Source organism: Halichoerus grypus, chromosome 8 (genome assembly GCF_964656455.1).
Source record: "Halichoerus grypus chromosome 8, mHalGry1.hap1.1, whole genome shotgun sequence".
NCBI lineage: Eukaryota > Metazoa > Chordata > Mammalia > Carnivora > Phocidae > Halichoerus > Halichoerus grypus.
The window spans coordinates 83,454,234-83,464,337 of NC_135719.1; the positions used below are offsets into that span (position 1 = coordinate 83,454,234).

General features: G+C 40.1%; 1 pseudogene; it reads left to right on the forward strand.

The window, feature by feature from the left end:
* The first annotated feature begins 7,406 nt into the window (after positions 1-7,406).
* Positions 7,407-8,529, forward strand: LOC144378899 (small ribosomal subunit protein eS21 pseudogene; annotated as a pseudogene).
* Positions 8,530-10,104: the final 1,575 nt, after the last annotated feature.

The following is a 10,104-nucleotide window of genomic DNA, read 5'->3' on the forward strand; positions in this document are numbered from 1 at the left end:
AAAAAAATTAAGCTCAAGTAGAAATGCATATGAAATTGCTGAAGAGGCTTATGGTTGTACCCTTTCCCATATCAATATTCTTTATGAAAGTTAAACAGTTTTAGTAAAAAGTCTATACATCCCTCTGGCAGAGAATACCCAAACCTTGAAGCCACCTTTTATGAATTACTTCTGAACATAAAGCTGAATATTTTCACATGTGATATACTCCTTAAAGCAACAGACAGTTTTAAAGATCAAAAAGAAGAACATTTTGTTTCTGAGTAAATACATGATTGTTTCTGTGTTCCTCTTCCCTATTTCCATCAACTTTTGGGGATTTGATACTGTAGCTTTTAAGAAAACATTCTGACGCATATTTATAAATGTTCCTGATTTTTTAAAGAAGGCAGAGTGTACCCAATCATGAAGCATGTAAACTAACTGTGAGTTCCCTTTCCTCTCTCAGAATGTGTTTACGTGCCTCTGTCAAATACACGGGCCACCTCACACCCTCCCGCTAATGCAGGACAGAACAGTATCAGAAATGTGGACTTGAATAACTATTGTCAGAGGCATTTATAAATAAAAACAAACTTGAGGGCATAATATATTCTTACAAAAGAAATGTTGGTGAATTCTAAAAAGAGCCTAAGAATAATTCCATTTCATTTGTGGGAGAATATTACTGGGCTTCTTTTCCATGGTGTCACTCGTTTTCCACACTCTCTCTTTCCATCTACTCTGCAGGATTACAATAAGAAGGAATAAATTTTAAAGTAATTTCAGAAGAGGGGACATGCTGTATATACACCTCTCTGTACTGATCAACTTGCACATAAGCAGGCTAATTTCTATTTTCAGAGATGTTTATTAATATTGGTTTTTCTATAAAACTTTTATGAGCGTGGGCAGTCATTTGGCCTTATCAGCATTTCCATCCACACACCAAGTAAGCTAAAGTAGCCGTTTAGATGGAAAATCAGTTGCAGTTTGAACGAGGTATATGCCCATATCCCTCATTGCCAGGTTGAGCTATTCCCTTCCTTACTATTTCTGTACTCCTTACACCTGCTGGCCATCTTGCAACTTCTTTTGCTCTCTTAAGCAGACCTGTTCTACTGCTATTCTTTTCCATCATGTTTGTAAAATCCATTTAGCTCCATGATAACACCATTGCTTTTTAAAATATTTATTTGTAATAAATGAAAATGGAGTAACTGCTTTGCACCCAATAAACACACAAATTTATTACCGGGGAGCCAAATAAATCAAGATGATTGTTTGCCTAGTTCTACCTAATTCTACCACGCACACATGTGCACCCCCCCCCCCCGCCCTACACACACATATAAATGTGTATATGTATTATGACCTGGTCCAACCCATGGGAAGTTTCAAAGACAGTAGGGGTGATAACATCCTTCCTAGGAGCCAGAAACCTGGAATGAGGCATGTACCACCCACTGGGAGTGATTATGTTTGTGATTAACTACAAATTCTATAGATTTCTGTATTCACAATCTCAGCTGGGAAGCTAGCACTAAAATGGGAGATTGAGACAGAGGCCAAATCCTTTAATTTTCTTTCCCAATAATAATTTTGGCAAAAGATATAGTTTAGTATTAAAATTTAAAGAATAAAAGAAAGAGGATCAGCATCTGGGAAAGAGTCCTAGGAGGCAGAGTGAAACTTTTAGGGGTGTTCCACAAAGAGCACACAAAATAAAAATTTGAGTATAAACGTGGTCTTGTGGCATCTGTTCCCATTTTCTCTCATCTCTCTTCTTTCCTTCTTCCCCATTTTCTTGGTCTGTTAATGAGAGTTTTCCACATCTCTTGAATAAGAAAAAATGTGCTTGTGTCTTATTTTTCATTTCCAATTTAACCAGAAAGGTCACAGAGACATTTTAAAATAGTACTTCTTGGCAATATTTTAAGGCTGTTAAAATCTCTTAATTCTCAGAGGTTCCACCAGAATCACCAACCTTTTTACTCGATGACTATCCCCAAGAAGAAATACCAAATATCATTTTCTTTTTTCCCCCCGCTTTGTATGCAAGGTGAAAAAAAGTATCAGAGAGAAGAAATGGGTTCTAAATAGTCTAGGTCAGCATTTCAGCCAAGACCATACACACTGACGTGTGATATCACGTGGTAATCCATTTTTGTTATTAGATCAAATTCAGAAAAAGGTCACACAGTTCAAAATAGCCCTTAAAATTAAATCAGAAGGTTGTCCCATTTCAACCCTTTCTGAGAAGAATTATATTGTATCCCAGATGCACATCGATCAGTCCTATCTGTTAAAGCTGCTTGCTTTTCCCTCCAGAGGCTCTTCCCTTCTGGGGAAATGGCCAAAGAGGCTAGGTGTTGCTCTTTCACCCTTGAAATCCATTCTTTGGCTTCTGATCTGTGGCAGGGCATACTTAATAGGGTAAGGTTAATTGGAGTGAGGTTTTTCAACATCTTCCCCAAAGATCTTTAAATCCTCAAACTATAATACAAATAGGTGATTAATTTCTGTTTTAGCGATCTCACTATCTGGATGGCTTACAACTTTGGGCTCCACTGTGAGTTTGAAAAGAAAGTATCCAGGTGTCATCTTCGTTTTTGTTTGGTTTTGGTTTTGCCTGTTTCCTCCATAAAAATTTGTAATTGCCTTCACTTCATGCTATCGTCCTCCACTCTATCCTTTTCTGGTGACACAAAGGCTGAAAAGTCTTAACAGCATGATGTAAGCAGGACCACAGCTGTACCACTTCCGGCATCACTGGACTGACACTGGAGATGGCCATCATACACCAGTCAGCTGCATCCAGCCACTCCAGGGACAGAGGGAGTGGAGGCAAAGGAAAAGGGGAAGACTGTCTGTTAAGTTCCTGCTGTGCTGGGCATTTTGAACCTTGTCTTTTACCCAGTATAGTACTGGGTAATTTTACAACAATGCTTTAAGTTGGATTCTCCTCATATTAAAGGTGATGGACTTGAAGATCAGATAGGTCTGTGTGATACCTGTAGCACGAAGCAATTATTTCAGGCTCAGAAAGAGGATTTTATGGACTGAATATTTGTGTCCCCCACTCTCCAAATTTATTTGTTGAAGACCTAACCCCCAGTGGAATGGTACTTTGAGATAGTGAGTAGGGAAAGGATTAAGGTATAGGCAGGGAGAGATAGGAGGCCCCTGACTAGGCTCTGAACTATTCCTGGCAGGCAGAGATGCTGAGACAGAGCAGAACAAGAGATAAAGGAACAAACCAGACTACTCTGCCCTGGGTATTTTTTTTTTTTTTTTAATGGCAATTACATCGTCACCACAGAAAATGACCAGACCTCAAAGAAGAAGTAAACCATGAAGAATGTTATCAATAGTCCTTGCTCAAACCAAGATGGCAGGAGAATTTCAAGGCCACCAGCTTCCTAGTCAGTTCTCAATAAAAGACTGCCAATGAAAGCCCAGAGTGGCAACCCATTCGGGACCCCTCTCACTCTAGAGAGCTTTTTTCTTCTTTCTGTTTTCACCTTCACTTAATAAACTACCATCTCACCTCTCTGTGTCCGCGAGATTCATTCTTTGACTCTTCAAGACAAGAACCCTGTAACAATGGGGGTTTTGGGGGGCAATTAGGGTTAGATGAAACCATTGGGCTGGGGCCCTCATGATGGGATAGTGCCCTTATAGAAGAGATACCAAAAAAGTTTGTGCTCTCTCCACTCTCTCTCTCTCTCTCTCTCACTCCTCCCACTCCTTGCCTCCCATGTTCCCACAAAGAGATCATGTGAGCACATAGTGAGAAGGCACCTTATGCAGCTCAAAGGGAGAGATCTCATCAGAAGCCAACCATGTTGGTATCTTGATCTCAGACTTCCAGCCTCCAGATTTGTGAGAAAATCATTTTCTGTTATTTAGCCATCCAGCCTACGGTATTTTGTTATGGCAGTCTGAGCAGCCTGAAACAGAAGATTTCTTTGGCATTTTATTTAGAAAGAGTTGGAAATAATCTCTGAGACTGGAATTTCTATTCCCCAAAATATGGAAGATGGTAGAGAGTAGCTAGAAAATGTGGAAGAAAAACATTTTTATATATAAAGTGTTTTGAAATGCATTAATCTGATGCCAGAAAGTTAAGAGAAATGCTTAGATACCAGAAATCTGAGAGGGAGAATCCACAGAGGAGTGAAAACACGGAAGCAGGCTTTTGCCCTCAGGCATCTGCCGATTCTTGATAGCCTAGAGAATTTTAACTGACTAAAAAAAGTGAGGCATAGACCAGGGTCCATCCAGAAGGAAGATCAGATCAGAGACTCAAAACTAAAGCCAAGGCCATGGAAAGGAAATAGCTACAGAAGGTAAACTTAATACACACACATACACATGCCTATACACACACACAAATGGAAACCATGGGGATAAATACATGTCTTTAAATGGGAAAAATGGGGGGGAAAAAAAAGCAAAATTTGTCTCCCCTGAGATTTCCTAACCACTGTTGTGCAGGTGGAGGCTGGATACTACATGACCTATGTATTCTTCACTTCCCCCTCAGCAAAACATACATTAGAAATTGGCCTTATAAGGAGTCTGACTCAAGCTTTAGTCAACTTGTTTAGTTACCATGGTTCAGCATATCAGCCCTTGGCAAGCTGACATAAGGGCAAAGAAACATGCTGGGCACCTGAGAGAACAAGAGGGAAGAAAAGGTAGATGGAAGTAAGAATTAATGGTCTCAATCATGTGCCAGATGCTCTGTGCTCACTATTCTATTTGACTCTCACAGCCTGTGAGGTAAGCATTGCTCTTTCCATTTAAAGATTAGGTCACGGACATTCAGTGAGGAATGATAACTTGTTAAGGTACACACAGCAAGGGCATGGTGGTGCGACAGCAGTAACCCAGTTCTCTGGTCACCAAAGTCCTTTGTTTATTTACAGTAAAAGCCATGTCCCATGACAACATCTATAACTTACAAACTGAAGTTTGATGAACGAAGAATGTAGACTTCACATGGATGTCATTAAGATCTAAGTAGGCTTACGTTTGTTTGTTCTACTGCCATACTGTCCTCATGCAACGCTGGAAAACTCTTTTAAAGTTCCAGGTCTTCAGGAGGTTATTTTAATGGTCCTGGAAATTGTAAAACAAATTGTTGTGAACGGGCTTTTTAAATTGTTTCTTGGCAGGAATGGAATAATCAAGTGCAATGATTTTAATTGATTACAGAAGAATGTTCCTCTGAGCTGATGCAGCAAGACTTTCTGGTCTGTTTGTGGCTTAAAATGTGAATTGATGCAATGACTACCCATGTTAGATTTTGCTATTGGAAAAGTCTTCAGTGGGAAAAATTAGAAATGCTTAAAGTCACGTGACTTGTTTCTTAAAGGATACCTTCCAAGCATCCTTTAAGAAACAAAAGTGATTTATTCTCTGTAGCCTCCCTGCTTAAATCTTACTCTGATTATTCTTTTTTCTCAATCTCAGAATTTGGGTCTCTGAGTAGAGACATGATGAAGACCATACAGGTGTAGGATTTTCAGCTCTGTCACTAACGAGCCAGGTGAGCCAAATTGTCAAACCCTCTGGCCTCCGTGCTTTCCTTTCCGAAACGAAGCAAACAATGATGGCTACTACTTCATGCCTATAATGTGATCATGGTTAAAGAAGATAATATCTTAATATGTTACCTGAAACAAGACAGGTGGTCAATGAATGCTAGCTGATAGTAGTAGTAGTAAAAGTACTAGTAGAAAAAAATAACTTTCACCATCTCCGGATATTAGAATAACATCTTATATTACTGAAAGTTTGTGGGTGTAATCCTTGGACTGGAGGTTGATAATTCTTTGAGATTTCTAGAGAATGAGAGAAATTATAAAAAATGGAAGATAATGAAAAAGAAGGACACAGAAAACTATATTCTAGCAAGCTGGATGTGTATATGTAGAAAATATCTATAGCAATGACTAGGTCTTATAGGCCATTTGTCTGTTCCATGATCCAGTCCAGTCCAGCCTGGCCGCCTATGTTAGTTTGCTGTATGTGACTGTATAACGTACCACAAACTGCGTGGCTTGAACAACAGAAATTTCTTGCCTCACAGTCCTAAAGGCTTCAAGTGCAAAATCAAGGGGTGTTGGAAGGGTTGGTTCCTTCTTAGCACTGTGAGGAAAGGATCTGTTCTAGGCCTCTCTCTTTGGCTTGTAGATATTTACCTTCATGTTCACGTAGCGTTCCCTCTGTGTCTTCACATTGTCTACCCCTGGGCATGTCTCTGTGCCCAAATTTTTCCTTTTTTATAAGGACACTGCCATATGGGAGTAAGGCCAACCCTGGCGACCTTATTTTAGCTTGATTACTTCTATAAAGACTCTTATCTCCAGATAAGGTCATGTTCAGAAGTCCTGGACTTTAACACAGTGATTTGAGGTGGACACAGTTCAACTCATAACCCTGCCCTTGGCTCTCCATGTCCTTCTCACATCAAACTATAATCACCCCACCCCAACATCCCTTAAAATCTTAACCTGTTCCAACATCGACTCTAAGTCCAAAGGTCACCTGCTATCATCTAAATTAGGTAAGGTTAAGAGTCAAGGTACTCATTCAGGGGCAAAATTCCTATCCAGCTGTGAATCTGTGAGGCAGTTACCAAGTTATATGGCCAGGGGTCAGAGAGTATATGTACAGAGATTCATAGGTGCCAATATTGGCTAATAAAGAAGTCATGTGTTCTGATTTCTAGCTTCAGTTTGGGGGAATAGCATGAATATCTTATTTTTTGTCCCTCAAGATATTTATTAGAAAAACTGAAGATAGGAGAAAAGTGAGAGATACAGGAGACTATATACACACTGAAAAGCCTGATGTATAGATCTAGAAAAATCTTCCTGCTGTGGAATGTGGAATCTTAAAAAGAACTGACTTTTCAATCAAAGGCTGGGTGACAAAATTATGCAGGGTTGCAGATGCAGGGTATATTTTTGCCTTGAATAGAGGTAGTGATCATGTAATTGTAAAGTACCTAAAACCTCAAAACCTAACTCACAGTCCTTCTTTCTAAACAACACAATTTCTTATAAAAAGCACCAAAACTACCTAATATACAATTTTGCCCACATAATCACCCTGAAAGCATTTATGTAATCAAAAGCAACCTCTGGGAATGGAAACTGGAATCTGGAAGTGAAACTCAAGAAAGATTTCATCATTGCACAAACAATTTCAAATTAAGCACTAATCAGAGGGGAAAATTAGGTTTATTCACAGGGGCCACTCAAAATAACCCTCTTAATAATGTAGAAATTGGCTGTAGCTAAAGTCCCACAAGTCTAGACACAAATACATTTAAAATACAGCAAAGCCAGTCAATATAAAATGTAGCAAATACAAGAAGTCAATGTAAAATAGATTTCCCAGATATGAGGAACATGGTTCCAGGATTGTAAGCAAACTGCTCAAGAAAAAAAATCCGTGATTTAGCAGAATTTTAGGCTTACAAGAAATGTCTTTACTTTTATTAGTGTCTTGGTCTTAAAATGTCATTTCCTATTTCCCTTTCGCTAATCAAGACAGATACCTACCAAAACCAAAAGGGTCAGTAGGCACTGAGGTCATATTTGTCAAGCTAAAAAAAAAAAAATAGTAATCTGAAATAAAGGGAAAAGGAGAATAAAAAGAGGGACAGAAGATAGTAGCCAGTCGACGTTGGGTGCCATTTTAAAGCCACTTGGAGTGGAATTCAGCGAGACTCTAAGAGTGTACATAGAATTAACTGACTCCCCCCATGCCCCAGCCTTCCTAGTTGCCCCTAGGCCTGTGCCCCATGCATCTGTGGCTGATTCAAGCACAGGTTTTCTGGTAAGAGGGCCTGGCTTCCTCAGAGGGGATGACCAGAGGCAGAGTTGGAACTAAGATTGCTGTGAGTAACAGTCCCATTCTTAACATGTGTCCTTTAATTGTTCTCATCCTTCCTCGTCCCCACTACGTCTTTTGTCTTTTCTTTTTTTCAACGCCTTCACCCTCTCTTATGCCTCTCTGGCTCAAGACCCTTGTACCAACATTGTTTCTTCCTGCAGATGGCCAAAGAGGTTGCTGACCTCTGCCTTCCTTCGTGTAATTTTCAAACACACCTGCTCCCACACCTTGCAAATGAGCCCCATCTGAACCTGCAATCACACCGGGCTGCCTCACATCCCTAGCTGGAGAATATCTGGTCTCCAGGCAATCAGGGAGGAGCATTCTGTCTTCAAAAAAGATACTAAGTGGGGGGGGGACGCAGCACTTCCTTTCTGCGCTTGCACTTGGGGCGGTGGCAGCAGGCGTGTCCTCAACGCGGGCGAGTTCATGGATCTGTCTGTGTCACAGAAACACCAGCAACCACATCATCTGTGCCAAGGACCACGCATCCATCCAGCTGAATATGGCCGAGGTTGACAAGGTTCAACGGCCAGTTTAAAACCTACACTGTGGGGCCATTCGCAGGATGGTGAGTCCAATGACTCCATCCTCTGACTGACCAAGACCTACCATATCGTTTCAAAGAATTTCTGACTGAAGAGGATCACAGATGTGGGATATTTGTCACAAATAGTGAACCTCCCCCCCCCCAAAAATAAGATACTAAGTGCTCTCTTCCCCTGAAAGCCCTCTAAAGTTGAGGGGAAGAGTTTATAAGAGATTCGAACCAAATTTTACAAGCTGGACCAATTTTCCCAGTGATGAGTGATTTTACAAAAAGAGAGTAGCCAAAGAGGTTTTCAACTCTTGTCATCAACACATGAATGATACAGATAATGTCAGAGATAACAGTTGGTCTAAAGCTGCACTAACCAATTTGGATGATCATTAGCCACAAATGACTATTCAAACTTAAATTAGTTTAAATTAATTAAAGTTTCATTCCTCAATCACAACAGCTACATTTCAAGTTCTCAGTAACCACAGATAGCTGGTGGCTACTGCACTAGACCATGTAAATATGGAACGTTTCCAGCACCACAGAAATCTCTATTAGACAGCACTGGAAATACCTGCATTGGCAGAGAAAGCAAGACAGAGAAAAAGACAAAGAGGGGGAAAAGAGAGAAAATAAACAAGGAGACAAAGAAATACAAAGAGGAAAGAAAAAAATTAAAGAGAGCAAAACTGCAGGTCTGAAATTGAGACTTTTTTCTACAGGGTCCCTGCAGAGTGTCATGTGAGTAGTATGTTAAGAGGAGCATACTTTCCTCAGCACTTGATTTTAAGAGGCTGCCTTGGGTCTAAGCAAAATGAGTATAGAGATTCACCCATACGAGAGGTTAAAGTTCTTGAAACCAATTAGTTGCTTTGACCTGAATCTACTCATTTAGATTTTTTTTTTTTTTCCAGCCTGCCAGGGAGCATCCTGCATCACTCCCCCATCTGCTCCTCCCTCTAAATCTGGGACTGACTACGGCAATGAGACTGGAACAGCACATGTATTAGAAGTGAAGAGCATCACTGGGAATTTAGAGACTGTGTCTAGTTTGGAAGAACCCAAGGGAACTTCAAGAAAAGTAATCAGAGTGAGTAGGAAAGGATACATAATGCGAAGTGTTCCCTCCAGGAACTTTACTTCAACAAGAACAAGAGCATTTCCCTGAAGGACATGAGTAATGTCAAATGTAACTGTTCACCATGCTTCTCCAAGGCACCAAATGGGCTTTTAAGCTACACATTCCTGCGGGTTTAACAATAGATTCAAAATAGGAACTGTAAATTTGTTCTCTGCCTTTCTAAATTTGCAACCAGCAGCAGACAGTATTGGGGTTGTTGTGTGGTCTGACTGGGATATCTGTTTATAATTCAGTAAGAGGGCTAGAAAAAAATGGATCAGGGCCACCTCAGAGGTTTCAGTGTTTTTTACCCTCTGTTTTATGTGGTAAAACCACAAGACTGACCAAGAGCAAAGCTTTGGCAGCCTCTGAAAGTATTTGCAAAAGACATTTGCAGAATGTAGGCTTACTTTATGAATAAACAACAACAATAAAGATCTAATTTTTACTTATAATCCCTTAGAAATAATGAGCCTACATCTTAGCCATTTCCTTGGAGGGGAGAACAGGTCAAAATACGAACACTCTATGAGGATAGAGAAAACCACCT